Source organism: Pinus tabuliformis, chromosome 2_1 (genome assembly GCF_031772625.1).
Source record: "Pinus tabuliformis cultivar Carrire ecotype Pingquan chromosome 2_1, CPIR1, whole genome shotgun sequence".
Lineage (NCBI taxonomy): Eukaryota > Viridiplantae > Streptophyta > Pinopsida > Pinales > Pinaceae > Pinus > Pinus tabuliformis.
Window position 1 is genome coordinate 316,275,487 of NC_142299.1, and position 17,437 is coordinate 316,292,923.

Here is a 17,437-nt window from a genome sequence, read left to right on the forward strand (position 1 = left end):
TTCATTTCCTTATAACTCCAGGTGAAGGCATCTAGATGTTTTCTCAGCAGGCTGCATAGCTCCTTCTCCTGGGAAGTAGAGAGGGATGGATTGATTTTCAAAGTTCTTTCTGGGCCAAACTCTATATTTTTGACACGGGGAGAAGTAGGATCAGCCACACAGAGATCAGTTGAGGGGTTGTTTTGGGTTTCTCTTACTATGTCTTCTAATGGTGATACACTGGGAGGTGGATTCTGAATCAAATTTTCGATCATATCATCCTCATCTTGTGGTTCCCCCCCATGGCGATTTCTAATGCACAAAGTGGTGCAGAATAAACTTCATCCTCATCTTCCTCCTCCAACCAGAGAGGTAGATCATGTTCTAGCAAGGGTTGGGCAGGAGGATATAGGATTAACTGCTTGGACATGTGCCCATTCTTTATGGTCATGTTCCCAGCTCGACAGCTGATGTAGGCATCGGCTGTAGCCAACCAAGGTCTTCCCAGAATGAGAGGATACCCAGTGAGCTTTGCCTTTGGCTGGAGAACTAGGAAATCAACAGGGTACTCCCAAGAATCAATGGAGACCATCACATCTTCAACAATCCCCTCAGGGGTCACGTTGGAGCGGTCTGCTAGTTGTAGCACTGTCGTGGTCTTCCTCAAGAAGCCCTGGAGGTTAAGCTTGAGCATTGTGTCCTTTGTCATCACATTAATGGCAGCACCCAGATCAATCAAGGTATGCAGGATCATTGTGCCATTGATGTGAACATCAACTACTGGGCTTCCAGGGTCCAGATATTTTGGACAGATTACCCGCCCCAACATCAGGTCGAACAGTTGTCCTATGACATTGATGGTTTGGGCATCTCTTTTGCGCCTTCCTGTATGCCTAAAGCACTTCTCTTTGATCAACTTATTGTAGATAGGCACATCTTTTATGGCTTGGAGAAGTGTTATCTTCACACATAAATGTTTCAATTCTCCCAAGAGTTCAGTCTCTTCTGGGGTAGGCTGGACTGTCACGGATAGTCTCTCAGGAAAGGGTGGGTTTGCTTTAGGTTCGCTTTCCTCTTTATCTTCCTCAACCTCCCTCGATGGAGGCTGGATATCTAGGAGGACTTTCCCAGATCTCAAGTTGATTTCTTGAATCTCCACAGCATAAGTTGGGCATGATGGTTCCCCACTATACACTTGCTGAGCTTGTCTATCATTCGGGTTCAGATTTGGCTGGGCAGGCATTTGGGGTTGCCTTGGTGGAGTAGAAGGTAATGGTTGTGGTTGGGCAGGTGGTGGAGGCATAAGAGTGGGAAGAGAGTTGTATTGGGGCCTCCATCCCTGATGAGATGCATTCCACTAAGGCTGCGGCTGAGCATAGGATTGAAATGAATGGGTGGTTGGTTAGGCATGATATTGAGATGTGAAGGACCAAGGGGGTGGTGTGGACAAGGAAGGATGAGCAGGGGGACCCCAAGAAGGTATGCGGGGCACTTGGTTGGGGTTGTAGTATGCCTGAGATGTCCCTTGCATCCCCTGCTAGTATGGTCTAGGTCCATGTGGCCTTCTTTGGTTTATGTAATAGAGCTGTTCAGTGACTCCCTCAGCCCCTTAATATACAGCTTTAAGTCTGGGAAAGGAAGGGCACTTATCTGTAGAATGATTTTCTTCACAGACTAAACAAACCTCTATAGAGTTCAATGGGCATTCATTCCTAGGATGCCTCCTGGTGCATCTAGGGAAAAAAATGGCCAAAGCCCTCTCTGCTTCCTCTTGTTTTCTTTTGATATGTAAGGTGTCCATTTGCATGGCAAGAGTCTACAGCATCTCACTCTTGAAGTCTTCCATCATGTTTCCAATTTCTCCTTTAATGGATGAGTTGGAGGAAGAGGTACTGGCTATGGGTTGACTCCCCCTACCTTTCTTTCTAGCTGCCCTAGAATGGTTTCTAAAAACAGTCTTTATGTCCTCATAGGGTAGTTGGTAGATGTCTCCCTCGGCCAGCAGATGGAGGGTGTCTAGAAGATCTTCCCGGATTCCCCTGAGCAGGACCAACTTCAGAGACTCAGGGTCAAGTGTACACTCGGCCCTTTTGTAACTGAGCTGGAACCTCTCTTCATAGTCTTCCAGGGACTCATCACTTCCCATGGTCATTCGGAAGATTTCTTCTTTCATATCTTTTGACCTACAATAGTCTCGATACTTGTGGTTAAAGGCTTGCTGCATCTGAGCACAAGTTGTGATGTTATTGCCAGGTAATCCCATGAACCAGTGCAGTGCTGCATCCTTGAGAGTAGAAGAGAACAGTTTCAACTTTTGCTCATCTTTTGCATAGTCATAAGTTTGACAGATGACAGCAAACTCAAACAAGAAGATGTCAGGATCTTCTGTAGTCAGACCATGGAAATGAGGTAGGGCGGAAGGGCTTATATTCTTCATTTTGGTGTTCCCACTGGTCTCCCGAATGGGAAAGGTACCCTCTATTCTCTCTCCATTCCCCCTAGAATTTCTGTTTTCAGCCATTGGCTCCAAAGGAAAGTTTTCTTCTTCTTCTTCCCCTATAGGTTCTTCAAATATGTCTGGCTATTCACTTAAGGGTTTTTCTTGATCGCAACCACCGAAGAAGAGAGAAGGTTGGTTGTGTGAAGCAGTGGGGGTGTTGGGCAAAAATTTTCCTGAGTTATCTCTATTCCTACGAGGCATGAAAGGAAATATTTTTGGTTGGTTTTTGTTTCTTTTTCCCCACACTGATAGTACCTGCAAAATTGAAATTGTAATTGAACAAAACAAATTGCAACTAGCTGAAATGAACTTGCTGAATGGAAATTGCAGAATTGAAAAATGAAAGCAAGGAAATGCAAAATAGAAAGAAAGGAAATGACTAATCTACTTTTGCTGAAATGGAAAATGCAGAACTGAAAGGAAAGAAATGACTGGTCTACTTTTGCTAAAACAAACTATTAGCAGAAGGTTGCAATAGAAAATAGAAGAAAGTAGTAATCACAGAATACTTTGACGCTTCCCCAGCAACGACGCCCAAAAGTGGTGAGCACCATTATTGTAGCAATAATGCTGCAACTCCTGGGCTGCCTACTTTACTCTTATCAACCTGGTAGTTCGTAACAAACTTGGAAGTGTCAGTGCTGTATGCACAAGTACTAGTTCTCACTGCAGGTTGTCACTTGGTCAGCCAGCACAAGATCACTAGGAGCTCAAGCCAACTTCTATGGATTCCAGAAGAAGCTCTATATGTGATGAAAGGAAAGAAAGATTACTCTATAGATGTTATTCTAATTGCAGAAAGGAGAAAGACTGAAATGTAAAGCAAACCTAGTAAACCCTAATTAACCAACTAATTCTACTTTTGCATAAAGCACTATGAAAACCATGAAAGGAATGCCATTACCTACTCAACGAAGTAGACAACATCTAACTACGCTACTTTTGGAAGTAAATAGGCAAAAAAACATATTTTTGGATTTTCATGTATTTTTATGTGAATTTGACATGCATGTAATTTATCGTGTGTGAGTGTGGCAGCGAATAGGTGGCGTTGAAGGGCGGTTTTGGGGCTTGAGAGGATGTAGGATGGTGTGGATGGGTCCTAGGAGGTCTCAGGTGGCCTTTTGGAGGCTTTTCCCACACTCGGCGTTCAAAAGAAAGCCTACAGGAAAATCTACAGGAGGACACAGGAAATCTGCAGGAGGAAAACAGGCAACTACAGGAGGCCTACAAGAGGAGGCCAAGAGAAGTTTTCACTGTTTTGAGGGTGTGAGAGTGGGTGAGAAAGGTGGATGAAGGTTGGAATAAGGTGTTAGGGCACCTAAGGTCTACCATGAACCACTAGGAGAGAGAAAGATGATTGGATTTGCTCAAGGAGAGAGGAAGATGTTCTAGGAAAAATGCAGGAAATTAAGGCAAAATTGAGGTGAGGTTTGGGAGACCTATAGGGCATGGATAAGATGGAGGGTGTGATTGTTGATAAGTTGGCCTACTATTGGAAGAGATCTGCTACATAGAAACTGACAGTCAACCAAGGAAATCAAGCAACAAGTGAAATGAATGCATTTAGGAAAAACAGAGTTTTGCATAAAAATGATCTACACTATGATCTATGAATGGAAATGCTGAGAAATGCTGTAGGAAAAGAAAGCATGAAAGAATACTATTGCAAATCAGGAAGTGAGCATGATGAAGAAGATCTAAAGCAAAGCAAAGTTGGACTATTAACCTACTAAAAAGCTGCAAACACTAGAAGTCCTATGAAGGAGGAAAATCTGTGTTTTTGGGGTAGCAAGAGGGTCTTTGCCTCAAATCATGGTCCCAAAGGGAGGAAGAGAGGCCAAGGCATTGTTTCTAGCCTTTTGAATCTTTGTTGATCACTGTTTAACCTGCTACAGAAAGCACAAATGGAAGCAAACTACTAGATCATCAAAAGCAACCTATTCTTAACCATAAAAGAAATACATCTAACAGCAAACTAATCTACAAACTGAAACAAAGCATACAAATACAAGTAAAGAGGAGCTTGGCTACTTGGATTGGGCCCTAACCCAAGAGCTTCAGCCCTCTGAGGTGACTCAGTGCTAGCTCGAAAAGGATTCCATCTTTATTTTCAAAACAATAGCAAGATTACATGAAACTGTCACAAAAAATAAGCTCGAAGTTTGAGCAGAGTTTACATAAGAAAAAATCCAACAAAAATCTGACCCTAGTGAGGCCCTAGGCCCCTCTACTTATACAAATGAAGCTACCAACAACTTCCTTAAAATCAGGGAGGCTTGGCTCCCAAAACTCGAGATAATCATCAGTCATCCTCCACTTGCTCGGTTGCCTTCTAGTGCATGATTCGGCTGCTCATACTCCAAGATGAATGAAGGAGAATTCGATGTGAGGAGTAATAAATGAGGGGGATTCCCTCCTATAAGTCCTCTCCTCTGTCCACTTCGAGTTATTGTTGCCATTTGTCCACTGGATCCTTGACTTTGACCTCAAAATCCATCAATAATCTGCATTAAATACATGTTAGACCACATGGCACAATAACTAACTCAACTCACTCTATAAGCATAAATATAATTAGAAAATCATACAATAAGCTAAGAGAATGGTTGATTTGACTAGGTTATGAGGTAAAATGAGCACATATAATTACCCATTTATGAGGCTCATCACCTAGCATGCCTTTGAACTGCCTAGCATGTGTTAGTACTTCCTAGCATTCCCTGGCACACCTTGGCACTTCGTAGTTGTCATGCCCTCATTGATAGCCTTACTTTTCTTGCGGCTTGGGAACCCAACCAAGTCATTGGAAAAACAGTGTTGTGCCCAACCCAAAGTCTCCCTTTGTTTGAAACTGCTTTTTCCATCCCCTTATTGCAACCATAGTCTTGCCTCCTGCAAATTCTATTATGAAATTCTCCTAACATACTTCGTCCTTGGGACACTTAGAATTCACTGACACTCATTGGCACACACTCTTATTCATTGTTTCCTTGCATTTTGACATATTTATCCCTTGTGATGCCCTGACACTTCCTATCACTCCTCAACATGCATTAACACTGTCTGGCATGTGTTAGCACACCTTTTCATTCCTTGGTATGCCCTGACACTCATTATCTATAATGCCCACACAACTACCCTTACTTTTTTTGGGACTTGGGAACCCAACCAAGTCCTACCTCAACTACAAAAACTTGACCACATTACGATTACCATAAATAAACTATGCCTTGTTCACCTAAGAACTACCTATAACTCATCTTAGGCTACTCATTTCCAATCTCAACTCATCCCACTTAACAAGTTACCAAGTCAAGGCTCACATCCAACCATGGCCATAAAACAACTAAGAAACATAGTTTACATCTTGACATTCCATAACACCTGGCATGTCTAACAATCCCTTGGCAATCCCTATGTGGCACATGTTAGCATCCCCTGCATTCCTTGACATGCTTTGGCTCTCCCTAGCACACCCTAACACTCCCTAACATGCCCTAGCACTCTAACATGCCTTGGCACTGCCTAGCATATAACCTTGTCACTTCCTCCTTAACACACCTGGGACTCACTGTCACTATCTATCACATACTCTTATTCATTCATTTCCATGCATTTTGAACTAGTTCTCCCTTGTGTTTTCATGGCACTCCCTAACACTCCTTGACATGATACTTGTAAGAGGTTGGCTCATTTTATTTTTCAACAAGTCTAAAGAGGTTCAATGGGTCTGAATAAGGTTTGGAGTATTGACTCAACCCCTTTCATGCTTAAGCATTGGACTCTTCTTTTTTATCCCACTCGGGAGAGACTAGACAAGGCCCCTATCTAGGTTTAGCTTCTGCGATTAAATGTACAATTCTGGTCGAAGCAGGCTCTCAAAGAAATTGGAAACAAGTCGGGGGAATGCTTGGAGGTCAACCTCACTTTCAAATACTAAGTGGAGATGAAGGTGGTGAGGGTATTGGTAAATTCAGATATCAGAGACAAGTTATGGGGTGAAATGAAACTCCAACATCAATGCATCACTTCTCTTAATACTTTAGACTACGAGCGCATCTCATTCAAATATCGTAGATGTCACAACATGACCAAAATGCTATGAACTATCCACTGGGGTTCCATGGAAACAAAGTCTAGGAAATATCACCTAAAAAATCAACTATTTAAGAATCAATCCTACACTAAATCACACCTACCTTCTAATTTTTAAGATCTTTGTGAACTTTCACCTATGACCCTTAAATTCAATGCCCTCTAGCACCTCAAATGGTGGAATAGAAGGCGTTGCAATAGGAGGTAAACTCCATTCCCTTTCACCTTTTTTAAGACCTCTAGAGACACCTATAATACATACTCCTCCTTTGACTCAACATGAAGTTTTGATTTTTTCCACTTCCTTTGCATACCCTCCCTTCAACGACATCCTCACAAGAGAGCTCGTGGTTGAATATTACGACAACAAAATGGGGCACACCATCTTCTTACAAGTTTTCAAGGGAGGGGTATTGAAATGTACCATTTTATCCCCTATAGTCCTTAAGCTATTCTCAACACATAAATGAAATGAGAAACTGATAAATTGACCCAAAGATGGATCTCATCATTCAAGGCAAAACCAAAATAGAAAGAATCACACTATGGATTAAACATTGGCATTGATTTTTGGTAAAATCAAGGACCTCCTTTCAAGATTGTGACCTTGTTTTTAACATTCTCAAATGGAATGTTTAAAACCCACATTAAAGGGGGGAGATTTTCACCTTAGCCATTGCAACCTTTTCCCAAGATGATTTTATCTAATGGATTATCTTAGATATGTTAGGCCTTGGATTTCTAGAGTACCCAATCAATGCTTTTGAGGCTAATTCCCTAGCCACAACTAAATTTAGTCCTATTTGAAGAGACAAATTGAACAATCCCCCTAAAAAGAGACATTTTCACATCCTTTTGATTAATTTACAACAAACCTCAATGCCTATCCTTTATTATTTTCCTCTTCCATTCTCCAACAAAAAATCATTAATCTTATATCATAAACACTTTATATAGGTAAGCATTGTAACCATTTTCCTCAACTCACGGGGTACCTTTACAACTGAACCCATGTAAGTGGACCTAAGTCAATGAAACAACTTATTACACTCTAAGATGGTTCTAGGTGTCTCCTCCATATTAGTGCATAACACACCTTCTGATTCCAAATGATTAAGTCATCTCCAATTTGTGGGTTTTTTTCCTTGATGGAACACATTCTAGCTAGTGCTCATTAAACACAATGCACTAACTCCACTAACACACACCAAAAGTCCAAGATACCATTAATATGTGGCATGCACCCAAGTGCTTATACTACACATAAAATGCACCTTCAACTTTGGATATCCCAAAATAGTAATATCCTAACCCAATATGGCCTATTTGTTGGATTTGTATAATTTGCTCCTTATCATATCCTTGCACCTCCTTGGCACTCCATGAAAAACCTACTCTAATGGTCACCTTCCAAGTTCCAACACCTCGTTTTGAAACAAGACATAACCATATATCTATATATCTATATATATATATATATATATATATATATATATATATATATATATATAGATATATATATATATATATATATATATATATATATATATATATATATATATATATATATATATATATATCTATATATATATATATATATATATATATATATATATATATATATATAGATATATATATAATCTGTTGCAACAAACTTGCAAACTTCATTAGTGGGTCACACATGTATTTCACATTTCTTCTTCATCTTGAAAATTAAGTGGTTTTGCCAAGGAGAGGGTATAACCATTGATCAACAAATGTTCACTTAATACCAGTGCCAAGGTTCCTTCATGCAACTTATCAAATCTCTTAAGTTTTCTTCACAACTATTCCACCTCTTCGACCCTTTTTAGGGTCTTCCTAGACGTGCATTCTTGCCTCAAGTATAACACTAGCATCCCAAATGTGCATGCTCGTTCCGTCTATTAATGCCTCGCCAAAACTGTTTTATCACACTGCTTAAAATGAAATGTTCACATCTTAAGGCAAAGAACCTATTTTTCTTATGACAACCTAAAATGTGCAAGTGACTAGGAGAGGAATCCATTTTCTCATGATGAAATCAAAGGGTCTTATAACCCCATTCACACAACAATTTGAATTTATTTAACCTAAAGAAGGATACATACCCTACCCCTTCCAAATTTGTCCTATGACTTTTAAGAAACTAACACTTGTTTTTAACTATTAAATCCACTTACTATATACTCTCTTTTTCTTGCACCCACCTAATATGCAAGAATACATAAATGTTTTCAGTACAACCAAGTTAAAAGCACTTGTTTCCTTTGAGAGATCTCAAATTTTGCCTAGTAAACTTTAACAACAAAATCATTGCATATAAACCCTAACCTTAAAATTAGATAATTATTGTTATTATGATAAATACCACTATGTGATAAATGTTTTTGAACATAAACCAAAAAAATATGTAAGAGTAAGAGTAGTTAGTTGCTCAAATACAACTAAAATTGTATCTATTGTTTTTTGGCGAGGGAAAATTTCAACATTTTTGAAAAAGCTAAGCGTTAATTCATTTATGTTCCAGGAAAAGGAGGATTTGTTCATTTTTTAAAAGGCAGGAGCCAAAACGAGACTGCAAAGAGTTGCGAATGAGGGTTTTAACAATAGTAAACTCGGTATCGAACCCCACCATCAAATCTACAGTATATTGAGGGTGACAAGTTATGTTCCATTTGTAACTTCAATGAATTTTCACCCCACATTTAGTCTTCCACACAGAGTAGTACATGCACATCAAGTTTTTGATTCAAAATCCATCGTTTTTTTTGCAACCATGCTTATATGTTTAGTCTTTAATTTTTGTGATGCATTATGTTACTATTTTCACAGATGACATTGGAATTTGATGAGTTTGGGAGGCCATTTATCATAGTAAAGGATAAGGAGCAGAAGACCCGAGTAAGAGGCTTATATGATCAAAAGGCCAACATTGCGACCGCTAGGATAGTTGCAAGTATCCAACTCTCCTCAGTCAGCCCCAAGGGAATTGACAAGATGCTTTAGAGCCTCGATGGCGATGTCACCATTAGTAAGCTCTTGTTCCATTTGTTCATTCTCTATTTCTGGATCCATGAAACCCCTTAAAATTATGAAAATGAGTAGAATTTACTTTAAAAGACGTATGACTCATAAGTAGAAATTACTTTTAAAAAATTGTAGATATTCTGCAAGTAGTGAAATAAGCAAATACTCTATGATCTGCTCACTCTTTCTCACAAATTGTGAGGCCCACTGACCTAGATGCTCTACATATGTTGTTTCTTGCCTACGAGAGCTCTCAAAATTGGTAAATGTGTTGAGATGTCACTAACATTGATACATAGACACTTTCCATGGATCTACTTCGCATAAAGGTACGTTTCAAAGGGATCGGTCCCTTCAAACCATACCAATTTTTACACTTTCACAAGTCGACCCTATTCCTATATGTTTATATTTTTTATTGAATAGCTAGTGCTACTTTACTTGCTCATCATATTCAAGAACAATTATAGGGAAACTCCAAAAAAATGTCAACAACTTTGTGGGTTAGTTTTTCCATGCACTAAATAATATCACACATGTATATATAATATTAATCACATATTTGCATTTCTAGATCTTGATCTGTTGAAAGAAAAGGTTTGTTGTTTGTATAATTTTGTCACAAAATTTCATATCGGCACTCATAAACAACAATATTCTTTATGCTTCATCTGTGTGTAGCTTAGGGTCCCTATTGGTTTCTATTCTGATGGAGCAACCTCTGATAGCACACCTTTTCCCACAGAGATGTTGTTGTGGATAACAATCTCCACATGAGTCCTACACCAGCCATATAAATGGTTGTTGTATATCACAACAAGAAGCATTAACATATGAAGATGTGGTAGACCCTAAAATCTATGCATTCAATCCATTGCTTGTTCTTTCATGGAAGGATTCAACAAAGGGTCAAACATGAACACATCAAAGGTAGTAATTAGATTCATCCTTACTCCAATAGCTTCCATTTTTTTTGTTTATTTCTGAAGAAAAGATACCCATAATTTTATTCATCATGAAAGAAAGAACAAAATTACATTTTGCATATGCTAAAAGAATTCCAAAGATATGACTCACGAATGTGAGTGAAAAATAAAAACAAAACTGTAGAAAGAACTTACAAAAGTAAATATGTGAAATTAAGTGTGAAAATAATGACTTAATTTCTCTTTCTTGCCTTTCTTTTTTTTCACTTTCGACCATCCTTCGAAGTTTGATTCAACAAGAACCATTTCCAGTTCTCTTCCTGTTTCCTTTGGTGGGGGTTCATTGTCTAAGTCTAAACTCTCAGATAAATGTCCCCTTTTTGTTCCCCCCATCCCATCATATGTTGAAATATCATCAGATATAGTACCCTTCTGTATAAGGGTATCATTTTTGGAACCAAGAGGAAAATCAGGTTGTTTGGCTTACTTGACATGAATGTTGTAGTGGATGCAACTCACTTCTTTGGAGGCATAGACCCATCCTCTACACTTCCTCTATTGATACAAACTAATCTTATATGTTGCAGCCTCTAATAGTCTTTGAAATGCTTGCCTGAAACTTCAAATCTGGGCCAACAATACCCTAAATTTAAGAGTAATGCTAAGCTTGACACCTCCATAATTGAGTGTTACACTCGATGTAGAATTTTATAGTTCCTGGCACACCTTATTTTTTTTTTTATAGAGTAACCCTTATGACCTTTTTGTTGTTATGTTCTTAGAAGATATAGTGAGGAAAATTATATCCTAGACATTGCCTAGTGTAACCCTCACACAAAGTTCCAGGTCAATCTCTTACCACTATCATCTTCAAAGTGTAACATATAATGGAGAGTTATTAAATAATGAATCCATACAGGTGAGGAGAGTTTTAGATAGAGGAGGAATGACCTGTTATAGAGTTTTGTGAACACAACGTTTCGGACTACCAAGTGAGTCCATCATCAGGGGATGCGTCAATAGATATTCTGTAGATATTAATGATGTATCCATGAGCTGTGTTTTAGAGTATATATATGGGTTATAAAAGAAATAATATAAGAGATTTTGTCGGCCATTATCTGATTAGGTTTTTTTTTTTGTTAAATCTAATGTAATTTATTTGTTAAGTAGTTTAGATTTAGATTTTATTTTTATAAACCTCTATTTACTAGTTTACTTTTTTATTAAGAATAATCATTTATTTATTTATTTGTTTATACATATATATATATTTTCTTCCTCCAATTCTAAAATAATTATTAATTAATTTATTTGTTTATATATATGTATATAATGGAGAGTTCCATTGCCAAGATATTCATAAAAAATAATGCACTTCCCAAGCTCTACACAGTTACTATATTGTCCATAATGTAAATTTGTTATATGACTCAATAAGAACACTCTGTGCCCTCAACCTTTAAGTTAAGCAACATGAAAGTTGTCCAATTCTAAATTGCTCCATTGTTCCACTGTTCTACAACTGTGTCTTTTCATTCATCTTGACCAATCAAGATTACAACCACTTGTTGCATTTACATGCTTTTCCTTGGCAGAATTGAGCCAGTGGAGTGTTCCAAAGTGCCTTCGGTTTCAACCTCCATAAGTGATTCAAGGGGTGGAGAGGAAAGTGCTTCCCTATTCAAAACAAGGGGTTTTGTTGCAGCATCCAACATCCAAAGATTCTTCAATGCAAACTAAATATAAAATCATGCCATCGTACTCCAAAACATCTAAGGCATAACCCTAGAGCATCTCCAAAGTAGACCAATGAGTTGTGACAGGCCAACTCCAACCCCATGTCACCATACAAGTGTTGACATCACTGCTACAAAAAATACTATGAAGTGTTGCATCCTACACCAATTACTAAGATGGATACCCAAAGGGGTTCTAGAATGAGGCTAAACCTTCATTGCCACATTTAAGACTTTTCAAAGGAATCGGTCCCTTTAAACCATACCAAATTTTACACTTTCACAAGTTGGCCCTGTTCTGATAAGTTTATATTTGGTATTAAAAGGTCAGTCTTATTTTACCTATTTATTAAATTCAAGAAAAAATATAGGTCAACTCTAGCAAAATGTCAACAAATTTGTGGGTTAGGTTGGCATTGTTCTAAATATTATCACACACACATATATATAATCACCCAATTTCATTTTTAGATCTTGATCTGCTGAACAAAATGGTTTGTTGCTTGTATAATTTTGTCCCATACCTCCACATTAGCACTCATAGATAACTATCTTCTTAATTCTTCATCTGTGTGCACAGTAAGGTCCCTTTTGGTTGCTATATTTTGATGGAGCAACCTTTGACAACGCACCTTTTACCACAGAGATGTTGTTGTTGGATAGAAATTTCCATAGGAGTCTTACACTAGACATATAAATGGATATTGTATATCACAATAAGATCAAAAGATTTTTATTTTTTAAAAATATATATAAAGTAAAACAAACAAACTAATATTACATGAATTGTATTCTATCACATGCATCCATAGGTCATCCATCAATACCTAACACATGAAAAGAGAACCCTATGGTTAGGTATATCACAATCTAGACATTTTTCCTCGTCACTGCTTAAACAAGCCATGTTGTGAGAAAATACCTCAGTCCCAAAAATCGTGGTCATGTGGCACGATGCGACCACATAAGGTGTCGAATTTTGGCTCTATTGTCTGGCCCCCTTCACTGGCGTGCCCTTGGTTCCATGTTGCACATACGATCATGGGTTGGCCCCCTCCTCTTGCACGTGCTATTGGTTTTATGGTGGGTCATTGTGACCGTGGGCTGGCCCCTTGTGGCTTCCGTGCTGGTGGTCACATTAGGGTCATATGACCTAGGGCTGGCCCCCTCCATTTCTCCCACCGGTTATGCGCTCGGTCATGAAAACTATGGGCATGTGACTGTGTTTGCACTCAGGGTTGTGGTTGTGGCATATCACTGTGTTAACAATCATGAGAGTTGAGCGTGGGTTGGGCTAGGCCCTAGCCCTTGGCCCCCCGCCCATGGTCCTATGGTGTAGGGGTGGCCAAGGGCTAGAGCTTATCCTGACCCCTCCCCCCAAATGCGCTTTCAACAAAGTTTAAATAAAATTTGCATACAACGTATAACAAGTAATACAATGCGACGCGATGATGTTGGACTTGTTTTATAGGTAGTTGATCACGCATTCGACTCCCATGGGTGTTGTTCGACCCTCAAACAAATTTTGGCTACCATGAGGAGACCACGTGGCAGCCACTGGTTGGTCCATGTAGCACTCCCTCATTGGGCCACTTCACCAAACCAATTAACCAATAAAAACAAACCATGTCACAACCAATCACCTAATGCCAAGTGTCAACCAACCATTGGCTGATGGAGGACTAGTCAACATGCCAAGTCATGGCCCAGTTAGCGTACATATTGTTGACTGGGTGTACTTGCAACTCTTTTTCCTATTCTTTTAGTTGTTTACCAAAACAATCAAAACGTGTCTCTAGGAGAATATGATGTAGAATTTGAGTGAAATGAGTTGCATTGGATTCAAATCACCGAGATATATCCAACCATACATGTTTCGAGCTCTGTCACACACTTTTAATTTTTAGCATTATTTCGATCCACCAGATCACTTAAGACTTTAGACTATGAGGGCATTAAATGTCATAGATGTCACAAGCACGACCAAAATGCTACAAAATATCCACTGGGGTTCCATGTCAACAAAGGCTAGGAAATATCACCTAAAAATTCAACTACTTAACAATCAATCCTACGATAAATCACACCTACCTTCTAATTTTTAAGATCTTTGTGAACTTTCACCTATGACCCTTAAATTCAATGCCCTCTAGCACCTTGAATGGTGGAATAGAAGGCGTTGCAATCGGAGTTAAATTCCATTCCCCTTCACCTTTGTTAATACCTCTAGAGACACCTATAATACATACTCCTCCTTTGACTCAACATGAAGTTTTGATTTTTTCCACTTCCTTTGCATACCCTCCCTTCAACGACATCCTCACAAGAGAGCTCGTGGTTGAATATTATGACAACAAAATGGGGCACACCATCTTCTTACAGGGTTTCAAGGGAGGGGTATTGAAAATAACCATTTTATCCCCTATAGCCCTTAAGATCTTCTGATCAACATGGAAATGAAATGACAAACTGATAAATTGACCCAAAGATAGATCTCATCGTTCAAGGCCAAACCCAAATAGAAAGAATCACACCATGGATTAAGCATTGGCATTGAGTTTTGGTAAAATCAAGGACCTCCTTTCAAGATTGTGACCTTGTTTTTAGCATTCTCAAATGGAAGGTTTAAAACCCACATTAAAGAGGGGATATTTTCACCTTAGCCTTTGCAACCTTTTCCCAAGATGAATCTATCTAATGGACTAGCTTAGATATGTTAGGTCTTGGATTTCTAGAGTACCCAATCAATGCTTTTGAGGCCAACTCCCTAGCCACAACTAAAATTTAGTCCTATTTGAAGAGACAACTTGAACAATCCTCCTAAAAAGAGACATTTTCACTTCCTTTTGATTAATTTACAACAAACCTCAACACCTCTCCTTTATTATTTTCCTCTCCCATTCTCCAACAAAAAATCATTAATCTTATATCATAAACACTTTATATAGGTAAGCATTGTAATCATTTTCCTCAACTCACGGGGTACCTTTACACCTCAACCCATGTAAGTGGACCTAAGTTGATGGCACAACCCATCACACTCTAAGATGGTTCTAGTTGTCTCCTCCAAACTAGGGCATAACACACCTTACGATGCCAAATGGTTAAGTCATCTCTAACTTGTGGGATTTTTGCCTTCACAGAACACATTCTAGCTAGTGCTCATTAAACACAATGCACTAACTCCACTAACACACACCAAAAGTCCAAGATACCATTAAGATATGGCATGCACCCAAGTGCTTAGACTACATTGCCATAAAATGCACCTTCAACTTTGGATATCCAAAAATAGTAATATCTTAAACCAATATGGCCTATTTGTTGGATTTGTATAATTTTCTCCTTATCAGATCCTTGCACCTTCTTGGAACTCCATGAAAAATCTACTCCAATGGTCACCTTCCAAGTTCCAACACCTCCTTTTGAAACACGACATAACCATCTATATATGTTGCAACAACCTTGCCAACTTCTTTAGTGGGTCACCCATGTATTTCACATTTCTTCTTCATCTCGCAAAATGGTTGTGCCAAGGAGAGGGTATCAACATTGATAAAGGAATGTTCACTTAATACCAGTGCCAAGTCGCCTTCATGCAACTCGCCAAATGTCTTAAGTTTGCTTCACAACTATTCCACCTCTTCAACCCTTGTTAGAGTCTTCCTAGACGTGCACTCTTGCCTCAAGTATAACATAACACTAACATCCCAAATGTGCATGGTTGTTTCATCTGTTAATGCCTCGCTGAAACTATATTATCACACTGCTTAAAATGAAATGTTCACATCTTAAGGAAAATAACCTATTTTGCTTATGACAACTTAAAATATGTGAGTGACTAGGAGAGGACTCCATTTTCTCAAGATGAAAACAAAGGGTGTTACAACCCCATTCACACAACAATTTGAATTTATTTAACATAGAGAAGGATACATACCCTACCCCTTCCAAATTTCTCCTATGACTTTTAAGAAACTAACACTTGTTTTCAAGAATACATAAATGTTTTTAGTACAACCACGTTAAAAGCACTTGTTTCCTTTGAGAGATTTCAAATTTTGTATAGTAAACTTTAACAACAAAATCATTACATATAAACCCCAACCTTAAAATTAGATAATTATTGTTATTATGATAAATACCACTATGTGATAAATGTTTTGGAACATAAACCAAAAAAATATGTAAAAGTAAGAGTAGTTAGTTGCTCAAATACAACTAAAATTGTATCTATTGTTTTTTGGCGAGGGAAAATTTCAACATTTTTGAAAAAGATAAACGCTAATTCATTCACATTCCATGGGAGGGAAAATTTCAACATTTTTGAAAAAGCTAAGTGCTAATTCATTCACGTTCCAGGACTAAAGAGGATTTGTTCATTTTTCAAAAGGCAAGAGCCAAACGAGATTGTTTTGTACCTATCATAGATCTGTATGAGTTCTACATGGTAGTAATGTGCTATGGAGTTGCAGCTTGACCAGTTATCACATGTAGGGAAGCAGTTACTATGTACAAAGTTTTGGAGAATATCGATAATCGTTGAGGGATTTGAGGGATGTGGGTTTTCCCAATTAAGGAAAACTGATTGGAAATATAAGGAAAAAGTTGTGTTTAAACAGGGTTTTGAAACGAGATTGCAGAGAGTTTCAAATGAGGTTTTACGAGTAGTAGACCCGGTATCGAACCCCACCATCGGATCTTCATCAGATCTCCAGTCTATTGATGGCGCCAAGGTATGTTCCATTTGTAACTTCAATGCATTTTCACCCCACATCGTCTTTCACAAAGAGAGTACATGCACGCCAGACTTCTGATTCAAAATCCATTACATTTTCCTCATATTTCAGGAAAATTCCTTTGCTACTGTTTCATCAAATCCATCTTTTGAAAAAGTTTCACCACCGTAAGTATGGAATCGCACCAAACACAGAGTCTGTAATCAATTTCTTTCTAAGTATGGAATCGCACCAAACACATGTGATGAAGACAAGTCTGTCGTAGCGGATGGAGCTTTTTCTTTTCCTGCCACAGCAGCCAGTCCACCAATTGATGAAGCAATCAAATATGTTTCTACGGTTTTTCTCATTGTTTCTGGGCCATAGTTGTTTCTATTCTTTGTGAGTTTCCAACTGGCCTCACAACTG